The following is a 22,413-nucleotide window of genomic DNA, read 5'->3' on the forward strand; positions in this document are numbered from 1 at the left end:
ACAGGCATGTAAACTTTATGGTGACCACACTGGTCTACTGGAGAGTGTAAAAGTGGGAAAGGCAGCAATGAAGATATGGACTGAGGCCAACCAGAGTCCACTGACTCCCGTTGACCTGAGATGAGAGAGAGAGAAGAGGACGAGCTGGTTGCTCCAAAAGCAGGGTGAGACCTGGGGACACTTGAGTCCATCGACAAGGACATAGCCACAGAGGGCTAGAGCTGAGAGTGAAGCATACAGCTGATATGAAATGAGGGGAGATACACAAGAACATCCAAACTTGCAGATAGTACCATCTGACCTAGCCTCGATGGCTTGATAATCAAACTCAACTAGAGGAAGATAAAAAAATGCAATTTTTTTTTTTTTTTTGATAAAGGAAACAAGGGTAAACTGCTACAATTCGATGAACCTGACCTATACTCATGGAGGTTCTTGTTGTTAGGTGCCATCGAGTCGGTACCGACTCATAGCGAACTTATGCACAGCAGAACGAAAAACTGCCCAATCCTGGGCCAACCTCACTACTGTTGAAATGCTTGAGTCCATCAATGCTGCCACTTGACCAATCAATCTCGTTGGGGATCTTTCTCTTTTTCTCTGACCCTCCACCTTACCAAACATGATATCCTTCTCTAGTGACTGGTCCCTCCTGAAAATACATCCGAAGTATGGGAGACAAAGTTTGGCCATCTTGGCCTCCAATGGGCACTCTGGCTGCACTTCTTCCAAAACAGATCTATTGATTCTTTTGGCCCATGGCACTTTCAATATTCTCCCCCAACATCTAACTCAAAAGCATCAACTCTTATACGGTCTTCCTTATTTACTGTCCAGCTTTTGCATGCATATGAGATTACTGAAAATACCATGGCTTGGGTCAGGTGCACCTTAGTCCTCAAGCTGACATCTTTGTTCTTCAACACTTTAAAATTGTCTTGCGCAGCACATTTGCCTAATGCAATATGTCGTTTGATTTCTTGACTGCTGCTTCCATGAGTGTTGATAGTTGATCCAAGAAGAATGAAGTCCTTGACAACTTCAATCTTTTCTCCATTGAAAAGAATGTTGTTTATTGGTCATGGATGCAGGTAGTTAACTCTCAATACCAATAGAAAGGGAAGGAGTCTTCACATCAAGTATCAATGCTATCCCCTCTGCACACGGGGTAGATAGGGACGGGCAACTTATCGACACTGGCTAACTAAAATGGGCAGGGGAGGGGGTCGATAAAGGCACAAAGTGACTGACAAGATTTTAAGAAGGAGTTTAGTTTAAGAATATAGGAGGAAGAAAGAGTCCCCACTGAACAGTTTTCATCTTGTCTAGGTGGGTCTGGCGAAAAGAGATGAAGATAAGATTCATATGATTCATAAATGAATAATTATTATCATTGACTAACCGCAACTGTCACAATTATAAAGGTAGAATTTTTGTAACAAAAACAGGGGAGTGGTTAATCTTACAGTCCAGAAACAGGACCCCTAGGACCATCAAGGGAGAAGAGCACAAGCAGAATGCAGAGACGCAGCAACGCCATAGACAGAGGCAGAGATGGGGACATGGAGAGGGGAACCAGCTAAGGACTCTAGATTCATGGGAAGAGAGGGTCTAAGAGCTGGCGGCCAGGAGGCAGATTTGCAGAATGTGCCCTATGGAGGAGTAAATTATTACATATGCCTGTGTTGTTATTTTTGTTTTTTTTTTTAAAAAAAGCTAATGTGAATAGACAGAAATACTGTTAACTGATAGTACATGGAGGGGATTAAAATCATTGTAATGAAACAAGGTGTATGATTTGTTGAATGTAAACTGATGATGTGCCCTGTAAACTTTCACTCAATCCACAATAAAAACCTTAAAAAAATAAAAAGAGAGCTCCCTCAAGATGAAATAAATTAGTTCCTGCTATATCAATATGAACCTTATGAGCTTGGAAATCCAAGACACATTTTTCACTTATGGATCAAACATCTGCTATCAGGTTGTGACATGTGCATATCTCAGTTTGTTAATGATTCTTCCTGCAATCCTGATGTCAAGTTCTTCTTCATAAAATCCAGCTTCGCAGATTGCTTGTTTGGCATACAGACTGATGTTGTTAGGTGCCATCAAGTCAGTACTGACCCATAGTGACCTTATGCACAGCAGAACGAAACACTGCCCAACCCTGGGCCAATCTCACTACTGTTGCCATGCTTGGGTCCATCGATGCTGCCATTTGGCCAATCCATCCCATTGGGGGTCTTCCTCTTTTTCTCTGAACCTCCACCTTACCAAACATGATATCCTTCTCCAGTGACTGGACCCTTCTGACAATATGTGCGAAGTATGAGACATGAAGTTTGGCCATCTTGGCCTCCAAGAAACACTCTGGCTGCACGTCTTCCAAAACGGATCTATTGGTTCTTTTGGCAGCCCATGGCACTTTCAATGTTCTCCTCCAATACCATAACTCCAAAACATTAATTCTTCTACGGTCTTCCTTATTCACTGCCCAGCTTTCACATGCATATGAGGTTATTGAACATACCATGGCTTGGGTCAGGTGCATCTTAGTCCTCAAGCTGACATCTTTGTTCTTCAACACTTTAAAAAGGTCTTGCGCAGCACATTTTCCTAATGCGATATGTCATTTGATTTCTTGACTGCTACTTCCGTGAGTGTTGACAGTTGATCTAAGAAGAATGAGGTCCTTGACAACTGCAATCTTTTCTCTGTTGATAAGAATGTTGTTTATTTGTCCAGCGGTGAGGATTTTTGTTTTCTTTATATTGAGATGTAATCCATACCAAAGGCTGTGTTCTTTGACTTTCATCAGTAAATATTTTAAGTCCTCTTCACTTTCAGCAAGCAAGGTTGTATCATCTGCATATCACAGGTTGTTAATGAGTCTTCCTCCAATCCTGATGCCACATTTTTCTTCATATAACCCAGCTTTCTCAGATTATTTGCTCAGCATACAGGTTGAATAAATATGGTGAAAGAATACAATCTTGTCGCAAACCTTTTTTAAATTTTAAAACATTCAGTGTTCCCATGTTCTGTTTGAACAACTGCTTCTTGGTCCAGGTACAGATTCCTCACATGAGCAAAATTAAGTCATCCGGAATACTCATACTACGCAATGTTGTCCATAGATTGTCATGACCAACACATCGAAAGCACATAACCACCACCACAGTGCATGAAATCTGTTCTTGAGATGATCTCTAAAATTCAGGTTTTGTTATTAAGTGCCACTGAGTTGCTTCCAACCCTGTACAGGGTTTCCAAGAAGCAGCTGGTAAGCTTGACCCACTGACCTTGCAGTCCAGTGCATAGTGCCATGTTGAAACAGCTGTATGTACACGATTGGTAGTGTTGTAGTAGCACAGACCTCTACATTTTGTGATATGCCTTCTATAGCAGCACTATTTGCAAAGTAGCTTATGCATGTTTCTGGGCTCTCGTAAAAAACAACTATCATTATTGTTATAAGTGTAAAGGTAGAGGTTTTGGAGTGTGGGACCCTATCCAGAGAAACAGTGATTCCAGAGATGGAGGCCAAGATGATGACGTGGCAAGATGGAGTAGCTGGGGACTCTAGACTCATGGAAGGAGAGGTGTTGTGTGTTGGCGGCCGGGGGCAGGCTTGCAGAGTATGCCCTTTGGGTGTTTGAATGATTATATATTCCTGAGTGTTTTGGCATACATCCAAAAAACAACAACAACAGGGAATAGAAGCAAATACTGTTGAATGATGATGCATGGAGGGGATTGTAATAATTGCAATGAAACGAAATACCATAGGATAAGTGTAAAGCTGATGTTCTCCCATGTGAACTATCACTCAATTCACAATAAAAACAAACAAACAAACAAAAAACAACCCACAATCATTGAACATCAAGAACTATGTGACCAGAGTGCTAGCCAAGAAGATTCATTTTAACAAGGCTCAAGGTCAGGTGCAGTAGCAGTACACTGTGTGATGGATTTTGTCTCTTGGAAGAGGGCCTGGGCAGGTCCAGAGGACACTAGAAAACTTTAAGAGACGACCCACATCCCCAAATCACCTCCCTCTGTTACACTTCTGGCTCATATAATGGCTTTACAGTAGATTTCTGGTAACCAAGCTGACAATAAAAGGACCTGGGGGCTTGGTTAACAGATACAAATCCATCAAAATGGACTGCTGCTGCTCTACAGTCCCCCTCAGATAATTCTAAGAAACAAAGAAATCTAGAAAAGCATGTTTATAGTCCTATTGGGGTTGGCACACCATGGGTTAATAATGCCCACCACAAAGCACCAACCACAGAGGAGGCATTTGTGTATATCCCAATTATAGACAGGATGGCTTGTCATTGCTTGAGCAGAAAGTGCATGAATGGAGTACAGTGGCAGAGAGGAAGACTTTACATGGGCTCAACAAGAGCTTTATTATCAAGGCTGACCAGATAACTGCCCTTGGTCAACCGATGCTGTACCCAAGAGAGGGCAGAACTGACATTTACTCCAGTTGCAAGTATGTCTTCCCATACTAACCACTGCTGCCCACATCACTATCACTTAACAATGTCTGATGGTGAATATCAAATAGGGTCTCAAGACTAGCTGTATTTGCGGAGATCACAGCTTGTTCCAACGTTTCATATACTTCTCTCAGTGACTGCAACTAATTACACTTTTTAAGGGTCACTGACAGATGATTCAACGGTGCATGAAGTAATCTGAGTGATAAAAGGAGTAGATTATATATAGTATGGAGTTCTGGTGCGGCGTTGAGGGTTAATGCGCCAGACTGCAAAGCCGTTTGAACTGCAAGGTCAGCGGTTCAAGCTCACTAGTCACTCCTTAGAAACCCTATGCAGGGTCGCTATGGGTTGGAACCAACTCCACAGCACATAACAACAGCAACTCTGCTACATATCCAACCCATAGTGACCCTGTATAGAGTTTCTAAGGAGCAGCTGGTGAGCTTGAACCGCCGATCTTGCAATTCAAATGGCTTTGCAGTCTGGTGCATTAACCCACAGCGCCATACCAGGACCCTATTTAAATTCTACTAAGCTTTCAAAGCCCAGCTTAAGTAACCTCACCATGGTTCTTTATATTTCTCAAATGTTATGGAATTACGACTAGAAGCATTAATTTACTACTGTGGTATTCCTCACTTTTGTCTAGCAATGCTGGTGATTATTACATACATACATGTATTAGTTGCCATAAACAACAGCATTGCTAGGCAAAAGTAATGAATACCACAAGAGAAAATTAATATACATATATTGGAGTGTATACATACATGCACCATGTTGGAGTCCTTGTGTGGTGCTGTGGGTTAGTTTGCTGGACTCCAAGTTGAATTTGAACCCTAAGGTCGGCAGTTCAAGCTCACCAGCCGCTCCTTGGAAACCCCATACAGGGTCAGAACCGACTCAACAGCACTTAATAGTACATATATTACTAGCTATACTACAAACTGGAAGGTGAAGACCATGTACTTCCTTGGATAGTGGACAGAGGGAGAGGTGGAAGGTGATGGTGGTGAAGGTTTGGAAAGGAGATGATGAAAGTATTCATGAAATGTTAATAGCAAGGTAAAACTGCTAGAACTTAGTCCCTCATTGAGTGTTGGAAGCAAAAGATGAAGAATCAAACACATCACTGAGATTTCGAGCCTGGGCAACAAAGAGATCCATAACAGAAGAGGAGAGCATTATACAGAATCACACAATGATTTAAGTGGCAGATAATGTGAAGTCTGAGCTATCACAACTCAAGCCATACTATGCAACTGAAATATGACTTTAAAATATGAGTTTGAAGTTCAGAGAAAATGTCATACTAGTGATAGTTGAAGAAATTAATTTAGAGGTAACTGTTAAAATCATGAGATTAGGAAAGGTATTTTAAAGCCCAAGAATTAAAAAGATAAAACATTGAGGAAGTTCATTATTTAAGAATAAGGGTTTAAAAAAAAAGAAAGAAATTATAAAGAAGTAATTTAAGAAGTAAGGAGCTATAGTAGTGTAGTGGTTACGAGTGGGGTTGCTAATCTCACAGTCAGCAGTTTGAAACCACCAGCAGTTCCAGGGGATAAAGATGAGGCTTTTTGCTTCCTTAAAGATTTACCTCCCTCTGAAACCTTGTACAGGGTGTCACTATGAGTTGGAACCGACTCCATGGCACATAACTACCTCCATCAATTTAAGAAGCAGAACTTAAAAAAGCATAGGTTTATGGAAACCAAGAGAATATCATGAATGGGAAAGTAGCAATTAATACAGAAATCAAGTGTATAAAAATGAATCAACAATTTTTTGTCACAGATATTTTTTGAAAGTGGAAATTCAATTATCTGACAGTAGAAAAAGAACAAGTTAATGACATTAAGGAAGTAGACACAGCGAGTTTAGCCTACCATTTCAAGTTGTGGAAGCATAAACTACTTCATACAACTTTATATATGTATTTTTTAATGTAAATCCCTGATCATTTAAAATCTTTTGCCTGCTCATTTGAAGTGTCTAAAATGGACTTTAAAGCAACAACCCTGATTTCTTACTGTTATATCAGAATGGCTATGTTCCTCCTATTCCTACCTTACTGCAAAAACCAAAGCCATTTCCATCAAGTGAATTGATTCACAGAGACCATACCATATGTAGGGTTTTCAAGATTTAAATCTTTACAGGAGCAGATCGCCTCATTTTTCTCCCATGAAGTGGTGTTTAGTAGCCCAGTATCTAACTACAACCTTATACCACGGCACCTTTGCCTTGCAGCAGGTTCCTTTTATTATCTATGTTTCGAGTGAATTGTATCCTCAGAGATCTTTTATTTTAAGATCATGAATTCTAAAATATGTGCAAATTTCAGAATAATGTAAACATCTGTGGTTTTTCCTTTTCTAAATTTTATTTTGTTGTTGAGACTATACAGCAAAACACACACCAACTCAACAGTTTCTATGTGTATAATTTAGTGACAATGACCACATTCTTTGAGTATAAGCATTTTTATCCTCCTTTTCTGAGTTGTTCCTCATCCATTACAAAACTCACTGCCACCTAAGATTTTGATTTAATCTTGCAAATTGTTTGTCAATTTGATACAATATAGATATTTCTTAAAAGAGCGTAATACTCAAAGGCAGACCGTTTTTTACTAGTTAAGGTTTTGGAGTCCTGATGTGGTGCTGTGAGTTAATATGCTGAACAGCACGATCAGTTTGAACTGCAAGGTCGGTGGTTCAAACTCACCAGTCACTCCTCGGAAACGCTATACAGGGTCACTATGGGTCGGGATTGACTCGATGGCACTTAACAACAACAACAACAACAACAACAACAACAACCCCTTTGATGAAGTCATGTATAGCAGGCAGAATAATGGGTCTCCTGAAGATGTCCATGGAGTTCTGGTGTGGCGCTGTGGGTTAATGCGTCAGACTGCAAAGCCATTTGAACTGCAAGATCAGTGGTTCAAGCTCACCAGCAGCTCCTTGAAAACCCTATACAGGGTCACTATGAGTTGGAATCAACTCGACAGCACTTAACTACAACAGAAAGCTACGGTTTGATTTTTAAAGATGACAAAAGAGGGCATTTTTGGTTTAAAGTTTAAAGATTATATCAGGGCAATGTTTGAAGAGTTTATCCACATCATGTCTCCAGATGACCTAGAATCCATGATTATCTGATATTCTGTTCTGCATTTCTACGTCTTCATCAGCATTTTCTGTGGAACTTTTGATTAAATGGCAGCAGGGCACTACCCAGTTCTTTTGGGCTCATGGTAAAAGAACAAGGTTTTGGAGTCCTATTTGGATGGAGTCTTTCTCCTATTTCTGACTCTCTTTCCTAAGTTGTTCTAGATGAATAGGGACTAAATGTTGCATTTTTGATGGCCTCTTGCAAGTTTTTAGGGCCCCAAGAACTACCCAACAAATTAAGAGAACAGAAACACTAGACATGTTATTAGACCAATTAATTGAGATACTCCACCATTAAGCCATGGCCCCATATCTCCAAACCAAGGAATCAAGTCACACAAGGTAAGCAGGCTCAGCAAATACTTGTTCCCTTTTTTGTTGTTGTAAAAAATGTCTATCACTCAGCTTGTGGAATTCAACTTTTTACAGGTGTGCATCTTATTGACAGCAATTACAATAATCAGCTGTACAACTCTACCCTTGAAATCAATGCAATTTCTATAAATATTCATATTCATGAGAGAATAAACAAACCATTTAATACTTGTTTTCTATCATTACAGTGTAGTAAAGCCAGCATTGTTATTTTTAAGACAAATATTTTTCATTACTAAAGAGATTCAGTATTTCTAAGGATCAGTAAAATTAGAACCACTTATAAACTTACAAGGAAAATTTATTAAAGAAGTTAAAATAAAATTGTGGTATTATGTTATTTTTCAATCTGTTTTGCAGTGGTAATACAGAAGGACTATTTCCAATTGTTAAGAAAATCGTCATGTTTTTCTAAAGCCTTTTCCTTACCTCAGAGATGTGGCTAGATAAAATTCCAACTTTCTCAAAACAGCTTTGATCTATGCTTCCACCTCATGAATTCCAAGACAGTATTAAATTGGTGCATATTTTCATCAATCTGTTCAGGAAAAAAAGAACTAAACTTAAGACTGAAACACCATTTATTTATTAAGAATACAAGAATATTAAAAATATATCAGGTAAAATTAGACATTTCCTCACACACATCCACACACATCAATGAAAAGTTCTACTCTTATTTTAGAAACATCATTTTTACAACCTCTGTCCAAAACGTTTCTCATTTTGAGTATTTTCAACTTTACAAAAACAACAGCAATTCTGTGAAAAAAAAGTACTTAATATAAAACTTTTCTATTACAGGCAATTCCCAGGTTACAAGACAGTGCCTACTTGCCTTTTTGTTGTTAAGTTCCTTAGAGTTGGTTCCGACTCACAACGATCCTATCTAGGGTTTCTGGGACCTTTAATCTTTGTGGGAGCAGAAAGCCTAATCGTTCTCCTTGGAGCAGCTGCCAGATTTGAACTGTCAACCTTGCCGTTAGCAGCCAGTGCATAACCAACAGCACCACCAGGGCTTGAATGAGCCCTTGTTAAGTCCCATCAAGTCAGCTGCAACACATAGCAATGCTGTACACAACAGGGATTCTGAGGAACAGCTGGCAAATTGAGCCACCCACCTTGTAGTTCAAATTTACCTTGCGGTCCAGTGCTAATCCTACAGTGCCACACCAGGACTCCCACTAAATTCTTCATCACAATCACCTTCTTCACTTGCTGCAGGTGCAGCTTTTGAATCATTGAAAAGGCTGAGGGGCCTTTTCTTGCACTAAAGTAAGGCTAATTAAAAATCTTATACACATGTTGTGACTGACTTAGAAACTGGACTTATATAGACACTAGAACTGATCTCATTTATAAACTGGGAACTACCTGTATTAACCCTAATTTTTAAGATAAAAATCTCATCTTTAATATGAAAAAGTAAAAACAGCTGGGTACCAATAGGAATTGCTATTATGTGCCTTCGAGTTATTTCTGACTCATAGCAATCCTGTATAGGGTTTCTGAGGTGCAGTTGGTGGATCTGAACTGTGACCTTGTGGTTTGCAGTCCCATGTTGATCCTACAGCACACCAAACCAAAGGTCAAGTATAATGTCTACAAGACAAAACGCTATATTTATACAGTATTCAGATTTCTACTTAAGTAAAAATTGTATCTCACCACCTAACTAGTATATTTTTCACTGCTTACCACAAAGTCCCAGTAAACAGTACTAATTTTATTCAAACTTGTACCTAGAAGACATCAGGAATTTTGAACATTAGAATTAATGACACTTGTCTAAGTCCATGGGCTAGAGTTCACCTATGTTAACACTACCACTGTTTAGCACGGCACTATTTATGATACCGTTTCCTTAAGGAGGAGTGGTGGTGGTGTAGTGGTTGGCAATCAGCTGCTAACCGAAAGGTTGCTGTTAAGTGCCATCAAGTCAGTTCCAACTCATAACAACCCTGTAACAGGGTTTCCAAGGAGCAGCTTGTGGGTTTGAACTGCCACCTTGTGGCTTGCAGTCCTACAGTGCCACACCAGGAGTGGGTGGTTCAAATCCACCAGTTATTCTACGGGAAAAGATATGGCAGGCAACCTGCTTCTGAAAAGATTTGCTTTCTTCTGTAAAGAAAGCCTATGGGGGCAGTTCTACTCCGTACTATCGGGTTACTATGAGTCAGAATTGACTCAGTGATGGTAGGTTGATATCCTTGGTAATTAAAATAATAATAATGCTTCAAGCCTTAGGGTAAATCCAAAGGTAACAACAACAAAAAAGAAATTACATAATACTGAGTATCTTCTTAAAAGTTCAAGACCCAACCTGCCTACCTATCTTGTCACTGTTATCTCATATATATGAGGAGTCTTTTAAACGTTGGTGGAAAAATGAAAGTGAAAGATAATTAAAAGTTTTTCATGAACGTTTAAAAGTCTCCTCATAAAGAAGCGCTTGGCAAAATCTCAAATTCAGAAAACTTTTCTAAAGATTGGGCTTAATGAAAACCCACTGCTGTCGACTTTAATTCCAATGCACAGCGACCCTATAGGACAGAGCAAAACTGCCCGATAAGGTCTGCAAAGCTTTAAGTCTCCATGCAAGCAGGCTGTTGCCACTGTCACCCACAGAATGAGTGGCTGGGGGGTCAGGGGGGACCCACAGACCTTTCAGTTACTAGCCCAGAAAATGTGTTCACACAAAGACTTCTATTTCTACACGTGTGTTGATAACATTATTTGTAATATCCCAAATGGGGATCCATTCAAACAGCTATCAACTGGCGAAAGGATAAACACAACCCACAGTTTTTCTGAACAGAGGAATGGAATACTATGAAGCAATAAAAAGGAACGAAAGACTAAACCATATTATAACATGGATGAACATTAAAAGCATGCTACATATTACATGATTCCATTTATAGGAAATGTTGAGAAAAGGCAAGTTTAGGAGACTGAAAAAGCAAAGTTGTTGTTGTTGTTGTTAAGTGCCGTTGAGTCGGTTCCGACCCATAGCGACCCTGTACAGAGTTTCCGAGGGTGTAAATCTTTACGGGAGTAGAAAGCCTCATCTTTCTCCCGCGGAGCGGCTGGTAGTTTTAAACCGCTGACCTTGAGGTTCGCAGCCCGATTCGTAACCACAACGCTACCAGAGCTCCCTGAAAAAGCAAAGTAGTGGTTGCCTAAAGCCGGGGATAAAAGAGGGACATTTCCAGGAGTGAAGGGAAGGCAGTGGTGAATTGAAGTAATGTCTGCAACAACTTGATCAATTTACTACAAAAACTGCACTTTTAAAATTCTTCAATAATTCACAACTATGTACAAAATGAATTTCAATTTTTTAAAACTTTTTATTGTGAATTGAACGAAGGTTTACAGAACAGATAATCAGTCCCACATTCAACAAACCATACACTTCATGTCATTACAATGATTGCAATCCACTTCATGTGTCATGAGCTAACAGTATTTACCTATGTTGTTGTTGTTAAGTGCCGTCGAGTCGGTTCCGACCCATAGCGACCCTGTACAGGGTTTCCGAGGGTGTAAATCTTTACGGGAGTAGAAAGCCTCATCTTTCTCCCGCGGAGCAGCTGGTAGTTTCGAACCGCTGACATTAAGGTTCGCAGCCCGATTCGTATTTACCTATAGTCACTTAATTTTTTCCCTCTCCTTGCCCTGTAACCATCACAGAATGTTTCATTTAGCAGGAAAACCTTTCCTTAACTTTTTACAACAGTGGTTCCATGCCATATTTGTTCTTTTGTGATTGGAAATCCAAATTCTTTATGAGAGCGCTCACAGACAGTTATAATCTGCTTTCATCTAACTAACTTGGTTTATCGGAGTCCAATGAGGTGCCTGGGAAAAAAAGACCTACTGATCTGCTTATGAAAAATCAGTCAGTGAAGACCTTATGGATCACAGTTCCATGCGTCAGAATCCATTGGACGACAATTGGTAATCTCCTATAATTCCTATCAAAACTCTTCATGCTGGCCACATTTAACTATTTGCTATTTCTTAAATATATGCTAAGTTATTTAATGATTCTACCTCTTTTTGCATTTATTATTCTATTTCATCAAGCAAAATGTTCTTATCTTTACCTCTGCACAGCCAAGTTTTCATTTATTAACAAAGAATGTATTAAATATCATATTAAATTTTTGCTGAACTCTCCCCACTCCCTTATGAAGTTACTTACTGTGCTAGCTAATGTTGTTTATCAACTTTGCTTAGCCATGATTTTCAGTGGTTTGGCAGTTATGATGTAGTTATTCCATAATGAGCTATAACATTACGTAATCAGTTGGGAACTTAATAGGCTAAGTATACTTTCATCGAAAATCACAATGACTTCTCATTATTTCTGCAATATCCTGTGAATCTATAATTATTTCAAAATGTAAAAAATTTTAAACTCTACTATCTAAAAATAGTACTTTAACATCCCTTTAAATTGACTTTTTAATAGCGCAATAACTATTGAAAGGTGATTCAATGTTAAATCAAATAAAAATGGACTCAGGTAGTTGACAAAATATCCTGACTTGCCTAAGCGGACAATGCCCCTAAGAATTGTCTTTATGGAACTTTAAGTCTAACTCTTCTGTAAATTAAGCCACCATGATGTAGTGCTGTAGAATAAACACAACCACAGGGCTGGTGGTTCAAACTCACCAGTTGCTCCTTTGAAATCCTATACAAGTTCACTGAGCTGAAACCAACTTGACGTGGCACTTAACAACAACATTCATCAACAAGATACTGAAAGTACTTCCTTAAGTAAACCGGATAAATCAACCATCAGAAATAGGTTTCTTTTGCTTCCACATTTTATCACTAAAACTCAATCACTATAATTAACATCAGGGTCAGAAATGTAAAGGTAGATGTTTTGTAACAAAAGAAAAGGAGTGTACAACAATGAGGTACCATCTCACAACACCAGTAATAACAGCAAAGATCAAAAGAGTTGAGGTCAATAAATGCTGGAGAGGATGTGGAGAGACTGGGACACTCCTGCATTGCTGGTGGGACTGCAAAATGGTCCAACCTCTATGGAAAGCAATATGGCGCTTCCTCAGAAGGTTGGAAATAGAAAATACTATTCGATCGAGCAATTCCTCTACATGGTATTTACCCACAAGACAAACGAGCCACAACACAGGAAGATATATGCACTCCAATGTTCATAGCTGCACTATTTACAATAGCAAAAAGATGCAGACAGCCAAAGTGCCCATCAACTGAAGAATGGATAAACAAACTGTGGTACATACATACACACAATGGAGTAGTATGCTACCTTGGAAAATAACAAGGAAGCTGCATGCCACTTCCTAACATGGATGACCCTTAAGGACATTATGTTGAGTGAAGTTAGTCAATCACAAAAGGAAAAATACTGCATAGGACCACTACTGTAAAAGACTAAGAAAAAGAACCCATACTATTCCACTAAAGTGTATTCTTAACAGGTTGCTAGGGCATAAGGGTAGGGTTAAGGATGGAGGGGAGGGTGGAGAACAGGGCAGGGGCTAGACACAGGATAGGTTGGGTGTTGGGGAGGGGGGCAATATGCAAGTAGGGAGAGGGGAACGGGAGAACAATTCAGACAGGTAGGAATGAGCTAAATGGGACAGAGGTAATAAATGATGTAGGCATAGCCTTGGAACAACAGGGCTCTGGGATAGACACTGGGACATGGCTGGAATGGGGAAAAGGGGGAAATAATGTTAAGATGCTTGGCTAACTTTTGAACCTTGGTTTTCCGTGAATTATATTATAAAACAGTCATGGGAGAGTAGAGAAAGGAATAGTCAGAAATATCACCATAGAAAGCTTGTAAGTACGTCTTCTGCCTAAAACTGATTGGAACAGCTAAAAAGAGGCTACAATGTGTCCAGTATAGGGATTAAAAAAATGGAAGGGAGTGGCTGATTTTACAGTCCTGGAGCGGAGGTCCCTGGGACCTTCAAGTGAGAAGAGCAGAGTGCGGGACCCTACCCAGGGAAGCAGTGATGTAAGAAATGGAGGCAGAGGCAGAGACGATGACGTAGAGAGATGGAGCGAGTGGGGGCTCTAGACCCAGAGAGGGAGAGGGGCTGTGTGCTGATGGCCAGAGGGGCAGGCTTGAGGGGTGTACCCTTTGATTGTTTGATGATGCATGGAGGGGACTGTAATCATTACAATGAAATGAAATACAACAGTATGAATGTAAAGCTGGTGTTCTCCCATGTAAACTATCACATAATTCACAATAAAAAAAAGTCAATCACTGCTGAATACTCCACCGGATACTTAACTTTCCACATTAAGTATGGTGCCGCCCAAATCAGGAATCTCGTGTGAATAAACCTCATTCAATATATTAACTTTATTGTAACTCAATGTCTTTTGACATCCAGGTAATTGTTTATTTGTAACTATCTTTCCTTTATGTGAGTTTATGTGAGCAAAATTGTGTTCCTTTAAAAAAATTGTAACAGCCAAGAAAAAGGGTAGTAAAATGTTTATTCTGTAGTGTTTCTGGTTTCCTGTGGGAATGAGGGGACGACTCCAAGGGCAGCACTTCTAAGGTCCAATTCCGGGTCCTCTGGCTGCGACTAGAAAATGGCCCTTTCCCCTCATCCTCCCACTCTGCCAGGTAGTGGCCACTCTTAAGGGGAGTGACAATTGGTTCTAGGGATACCAAATATGCAGACCCTGTTTCAAATATTAACACCAAATAATCACCTTTTCCAATTTGTTCTTCCTGACAATGAAAAGCAGGAAAACTACTTTCATATTATCCTTTACGTTTTCTCTATAATTTATTAATTCACAATGTAAGACATTAAAGCATTTTAATGTAACCATTTATTACCAAGTAAATCTAACTCAATCACTAAATAAAATATAAATATATACAATATAAATCTGTATTTATTTCTCAAAATTCAACCATTTTCCCCCCGTAGAATTTTAAGTAATTGTCAGTAGACCTTTATTTTCAGTAACTGATGGATGTAAAAACACCAATGACTGGTTTTACTATTTTTGTTTGTTTGTTTTTGTTGTTAGGTGTCATCAGTCTGCTCTGACTCAAAGTGACTCCATATATTAGAGAATAAACCATTGCCTGCTCCTGAGCCATCATCAAAAGGAGGTTTGAAGCCATTACTGCAGTCACTGTGTCAGCCCATCCATCTATCCCTTTCTCACTGACACTACTTTAACCAGGAATGGGATTGGTTCCTCCTGATAACATGTCCAAAGTAAGTGAAAACAAGTCTCTCCATCCTCGCTTCTAAGGAGCATCCTGGATGTTATTTCCTACTAGACAGATTTGTTTGTTTTTCTGGCAGTCCATGGTATATTTAATATTCAACACAATTCAAATACATCAATTCTTCTTTGATCTTAACTACATAAAACTACAAAATTATACTGTCAGTAACCTTCAGAAGGTACATCTAGATTATTCTGGGTTCATCTTTTTTTTTTTTTTTAATTTATGCACTGTTGTACCTTTTCAAATGAATTACAAATGTGAATTAGAATTCACATTGTGAACACCAATTACTGAATTATGCTACAATACACTAATATTACCAAGGACCAGGGGTCTTCAAATAATTCCTGGAAAATGCATACTATGGAAAAACTAGGTATGGATTTCAAAATGGTTTTTTGCACCACAATAAACTCTTATTAACATGTTATATAACAGGTCTAAAAAGGATCTAGTTTCAGACACTAAGGTTAAGACGTCAGTCTTTAAAGAGCCCCTATCACAGAAACATGAATAATACTAAAATCAAACACCAAGTTTATGGTGAAACTTTGGTAGAAGGATGGCAAAATCGCTGACATTTTCCAAAAAGTTTATGATGAGAATGCCCCAAAGAAATCAGCAGTTTACAAATGGATAACTTGTTTTAAGAACGAAGTGACAGTGTTGAAGACGAAACCCGCTGTAGCAGAGACATCAATCGGGGAGGAAAATTTTTATTTTGTTTGTGCCATAATTGAAGAGGACTCTATGACTAACAGCAGAAACAATACACAAGATATAAACTGGTTCAGCTTACACAATTCTGACTGAAAAATTAAAGTTCGGCAAACTTTGCCCTAGATGGGTGCCAAAGCTGTTGCAACCAGATCATTTAAATTTGCACTGACTGTTCTATAGACAAAAGCACAGCTTTCAATGGAAAATTTAAAGTTTTCCATTTAAAGTGAGATCAAAATCCTGATGCATTTCTTGTTATAATTTAACAGGAGATGAAATATGATAGTTTCCAGATGATCAAAGCAATGGCTACCAAAGTGATCCAATCACAGCAAAAGCAAACCAATCAATAGCAAAGGGCATGGAAATGGATTTTTAGGATGTTCAAGGCATTTTGCTTGTTGATTTTCTGGAAGGCCAACGGATGGTAACATCTGCTTATTCCAAGTGTTTTGAGGTTAGCCAAAGTTTTAAGTAGAAAAATGCCCAGGAAAGCTTTCAGACTCTTTCTCTAACACAATGATCCTGCTCATTCCTTTCCTCAAACAAGCAATTTTGTGAGAGTTTTGATGAGAAATCATTAGGCATCCAACTTACATCCTTTTGTTTCCTAATCTTAAAAAATCTTTTAAAGGGTACTCCCATCTTTTTTTTTAAGTTGTTGTGTGTCATTGAGTCAGTTCCAACTCATAGCAGCCCTGTGTTGGGTTTCCAAGAGCAGCTAGTGGGTCTGACTTGCAGTTATCAGTCCAGTGTTTATTTACAGTGCCACACCAGATCTTCAGTTAACAATGTGAAAAAAGACTACATAAACATGGTTACAAGAAGGTCTGGTAGTGTAGTGATTACAAGTCTGGCTGCTAGCTGTTTGACGGGAGAAAGATGAAGCTTTCTGCTTCTGTAAAGATTTATAGCCTCGTAAACCCTCTGCTCAGGAGCTCTGGTAGCGTAGTGGTTACGAGTAGGGCTGCCAACCTCAAGGTCAGCAGTTCAAAACTACCAGCCGGTTCCGTGAGAGAAAGATGAGGCGTTCTGCTCCCATAAAGATTTACAGCCTCAGAAACCCTGTGCAGGGTCACTATGAGCCAGAACCAACTTTACGACACTTAACAACAACAACAAACCCTATCTATGCAAGGTTGCTATGAGTAGGAACCAACTCCAAGGCACACCACCAACAACAACATGGTTACATTCCCAGGACTCTCAGTTTTTAGGAATGGACTATATGGTTGGTATCATCGCTTACAAAAGTGTTTTGACCTTGATACACACACTATTTTTGAGTTCGGTTATATTTGTGGGACAAAGAATTAAGTTGGGCCTTTTGCCTGTTTTCAAAAAAATAGTATGGGTACAATCATGGACTACTGTTTTATAAACTAACCAGGTAATACTTGTTGTTACCATTATGTGCTATAGAGTCAGTTTCGACTTAAGAGACCCTTTGTAGGGTTTTTGAGGAGCAGTTGGTGGGCTTGAACTCCTGACCTTGAGGTTCACAGTTCAATGCTGATCCTATAGCGGCACATCAGGAGTCCAGGTAATTAATACTTAAACATCACAACTTGGCAACAAGTCTCTGGGAAGAAGGCATAAAGAGGTTTAGGAACTCTCTTAGGACTGATGTCTGTCCCTAAAGGGTATCGTGTGGACTTAGGGATATAAAAATGTCTGGGCAAGGCATCTTGGGGTCCAGGCCAGCTATAGTGCTAATGGAAAGCACACAACACTGCATACGTTCACAGTCCACCCAATTAAGCTTCTGTGTCAAGAAGGAGCCAGCAGAAAAGAAGGCCTCTAAAGTTCTTCACCCAAGGTAAAAAGTGAGAGGCGCCTGGAAACCTCATCATCTCTGCCTGGGACGCCTTGGAAGGCACTCTACACTGCATCCGTCCTGCTGTGCTGCTTTTTCTTGTATGTATTAACAACTATTTTCCTTTTGCCGTGCTCTTGTAGCATCAAGTGTGTTCAGATTCTGTCTCAAAGAACAAATTATCCATGGAGGAATCATAATTAGTGAGCAATCTGGCCCATTTCTAATGGCCTCAGGCTATAAGGAAACCTGATCAACCTTCAGTACTATTGGTTCCTAATCATGCCGTACCTCCTGAAATAGCTGAGCATCTACCAAGTATTTTTGGTACAGTGACTCCCATCTTTTGACGCACCCTGAATATTTTTGCCCATTTGTTGTTATTGTTATTAAGGCCAATGAGTTGGTTCCGGCACATAGCAACAATGTATAGTTTCTGAAGCTGTAAATCTTTGCTGGAGCTTCCAAAAGTCTCATTTTTGCTGCCCCATTGTCTTTTTAATGACATTTTGCTTTCTTTCTTTTTCTTTATGATGGTCTTGATGTTAACCCACAACTCTTCTGGTTTTCCATCATTAGTGCTTAATGTTCAAATCTGTTCTTGAGATGGTCTCTAAACTCAGGTGAGTTATATATCCAAGGTCCTATTTTGGCTTTCGTAGCCTTGTTAAAACTTTCTTTAGCTACAGCTTGAACTTCTATGAGTTAATTGATTGTCTGTTCCACAGTCTGCCCCTGGCTTTATTTTGGCTAATGATTTTGAGCTTCTCTATTGACCACAGATGTAGTCAATTTGGTTCCTGTGTATTCCATCTGGTAAGGTCTAATAGTCGCCTTTTACATGATTAAAAAAGGTGTTTGCAATGAATTAAGTCCTTGGTCTTGTAAAATTTTATTATGAGATCTCTAGCATTATTTCTACCACGTAGGCCATATTTTCCAATTATGGTTCCTTCCTTGTTATTGATAATACATAATTATCAATCCATCTTGATTGCATGTTTAGTCTATTTCAGACTGAAGGAGTTGGTTGTTGTTAAGTACCGTGGAGTTGGTTCCGACTCACAGTGACCACAGGGTTTCCAAGGCTGTAAAAATCTTTACAGGAGCAGAAAGCCTCATCTTTCTCCCGCGGAACGGCTGGTAGTTTCCAACTGCCAACCTTGAAGTTAGCAGCCCAATTAGTAATACTACGCTACCAGAGCTCCTTTTCTTCAATTTCATCATCATTAGCTTTAGTGGTTGTTGGGTAAATTTGAATAACAATGGCATTAACTGGTTTTCTGGGTAGGCATATGGGCACTATGTGATCACATAACAGATCTCTAAATGCTTTAAAAAAAAAAAACTTTTCGTTGTGAATTGAGTGGCAGTTTATAGAGCAGATCATCAGTTTTACATTAAACAAATCATACACTTAGTTTAATTACAATGATTACAATTCACCTCCATGTTAACAGTATTTACCTCTATTCACTGTTGGATTCTTCCTGTGTCTCCTGCTACCTTCATCTTTGCTCTGCCAACCTCCTTCTTTTTATATATGTATGGCTTGCCCATCTCCCATTTTAACATGTATCTACCTTCTAGCCTATGAATAATTTTCCCTCCTTCCCCCACCCCATAACCATCACAGAATGTTTCTTTTATCAAGAAAACCTTTTCTTAACATTTTTAACAAGTGTGCGTACCAAAATTTAACCATTCTTGTATCGATGGGGATTTAGGCTGTTCTCCATCTTTTTGCTATTGTGAATAGTGCGGCAATGAACATGGGTGTGTATGTATCTACTCATGTCACAGCTCTTAGTTCTTAAGGATCTATACCAAGTACAGGGATTGCTGGGTCACACAGTATTTCTATTTCCAACGTTTGAGGAAGCACCATCCTGTTTTCCACAAAGTTTGTACCATTTTACATTCTCAACAGCAATGTAGGAGGGTCCCAGTCTCTCCACATCCTCTCCAGTATTTGTTGTTATAACTTTGCTATTAATGCTGCATAAGATGATATATCATTGTTGTTTTGATTTGGATCTAAGGGCTAAAGATCTTGAGAATTTCTTATGTTTTCTGGCTACTTCATTGGTGAAAAGTCTGCTCATGTCCTCTGCCCATTTCTTAATCGGGTTGTCTTCTTTATTGTTGAGGAACTGAAGTGTTCTCTATAAATGTTAGAGAGTGATCCTAACAGGTTTCCCCCAGTCTGTGGGTGCTCTTTTGACTCTTTTGGTGAAATATTTTGATGTACACGAGTGTCTAATTTTTAGGCGGTCCCAGTCATCTATTTTGTCTTATATTTGTATACTTATGCTATGTATCAGAGCTTCTAAGTTTATTTCCACTTTTTCAATGATGACCTTTATAAGTTCTAGGCTTTATATTTAGGTCTTTAGTCCTCGTGGACTCATTTTGGATATGGCGTGAGACCTGGATCTTATTGCATTTTTCTAAAATTGGGCTTTCAGTTTTGCCAGCAACATTTGTTGAAAAGACTACCTCTCCCCAATTTAATGCATTTTCCCCATTAAACATTTCTTGTTTCTTTAACTTATCATATAATTAAGCAAACAGATCAGACTAATTGTTGGGTTAATAAATCACTTCGTCTCAAAACAGGAATTTGGTAGCTGTTCTGTTAGCATTAGAAACAAACAAACAAAAAATGACCATTCCTCTACAATATACTAATTTCAAGTGGACTCTATGCTTTCCCTTTTTGAAATGATAACTTATTTTAGAGTCAGGGAATGACTGGAATTATGGCATAACTAAGATGATTCAAAGACAATAGTATTTTAATTGTATTGAGATTACCAGATCTAAAACAGGTGAGTCGGTGTCTAACATGTAAAATATGTTACAAGCACTGTATACCAAGATATTCAACTGTGTGGATCACAACAAATTATGGATAACATCATGAAGAATGGGAATGCCAGAACATTTAACTGCATTCATGTGGAACCTGTACACAGACCAAGAGGCAGTCATTTGAGCAGAACAAGGGATACTGTGTAGTTTAAAATCAAGAAAGGTGTGTGTCAGGGTGTATCCTTTCACCATACTTATTGAATCTGTATGTTGCTGTAGCACATTAAGTCTGAAAGCTTTCTGCCTGTGAATGATTTCAGCCTGCTGCTGCTGTTAAGCATCATTGAGTAGATTCCAACTCATAGCAACCCTGCAACCCTGTACAGGGTTTCTGAAGAGCAGCTGTAAGTCTGAACCACTGGTCTTGTGGTTCAAATGATCTTGAGGCCCAGTGCTTACCCTACAGAATTATACCAGGACTCCCAATTCCAACCTGTTGTTGTTGCTAAGTGCGATTGAGTTGGTTCTGAGATTCATAGCAACACTATCTAGGGTTCCCGAGGAGCAGTTGGTGTGGACTTGAACCACTGGCCATGCAGTTCAAACTGACCTTGAGGCTCAGTGCTTATCCTACAGCATCACACCAGGACTTCAGCCTAGCAGAGCTTCATTTACCTTGTTCCTATGTTTAAGTGTTCAGATGCTAATTTTTCTTGAGTACATCATGCACTTCTGACACTGAACTGCTAGAGCTAAAAATAAAGTATATTTGAAGGTGGGTTTGGGGACACTTCACCTAGCTGACACTCAAGGGAATAATTCTGGACACATTCCTTAATGGTAGCCTGGTTGTGATGTCACATCCCAAGAGGCTCAGAAACTAAGCTTTCCTAGCTGCAATAATCCCCTCCCTGCTATCTATTGGCCTAACATGTGTATATGAAAGACATGGCAGCTCTACCATCACTCACGGTTGTAGGAGGAGATTCCTTTGTTCTCTGTGTCCTATAAAAAGTCACCATGTAGAAAGAGAACTTTGGAAACTCATCATGGAGTCTATGACTTCTCTCACAGGTATCTTTGTCTTGCATTGCCCCTGTTTAAGACTTAATAATGAAGTGCACTGGGTTATGAGTTGTGCTGCTAACCAAGGTCAGAAGTTAAAATCTACCAGCCATGAAAGGAGATGCGGATAGGTCTCTTGTGATACAATAGTGAATAATTGTTATCAGGACTGATTGTGAGGGTTGGAAATGTAAAGGTAGATGTTCTGTAGCAAGGAGGGGAGTGATTAACTTTGCAGCCTAGGAACGGAGGTCCCTGGGACCATCAAGGAAGAAGAGCGAAGAGCTGGACCCTACCCAGACAAGCAGTGATACCAGAGATGGAGGTAGATGATGACGTGGAGAGATGGAGTGGCTGGGGACTTTAGACCCAGAGAGGGAGAGGGGCTGTGTGCTGATGACTGGGGGACAGGCTTATAGTGTATACCCTTTGGTTGGCTGATGATGCATGGAGGGGATTATAACCATGGCAATGAAATGAAATATGATAGGATAAATGTACAGCTAATGTTCTCCCATGTAAACTATCACATAATTCATAATAAAACATTAAAAAAGAAAAGAAAACCAGAAAAAAAAAATCTATCAGCCATTCTGCAGAAAAAAGATGAGGTTTTATGCTCCTGGAAAGATTTATGGCCTC

The 22,413-nt window shown here is 39.3% G+C and overlaps 1 protein-coding gene across 1 annotated transcript in view; it reads right to left on the minus strand.

The window, feature by feature from the left end:
- Positions 1-22,413, minus strand: part of BMPR1A (bone morphogenetic protein receptor, type IA) — a 157,329-nt gene that overhangs the window by 68,181 nt on the left and 66,735 nt on the right. The window contains exon 2 of the mRNA XM_006875917.1: positions 8,507-8,615. The gene's annotated coding sequence lies outside the window, so the exon portion shown is untranslated. The remainder of the gene's footprint in view (positions 1-8,506; positions 8,616-22,413) is intronic.

This window comes from Chrysochloris asiatica, unplaced genomic scaffold (genome assembly GCF_000296735.1).
Source record: "Chrysochloris asiatica unplaced genomic scaffold, ChrAsi1.0 scaffold00346, whole genome shotgun sequence".
Lineage (NCBI taxonomy): Eukaryota > Metazoa > Chordata > Mammalia > Afrosoricida > Chrysochloridae > Chrysochloris > Chrysochloris asiatica.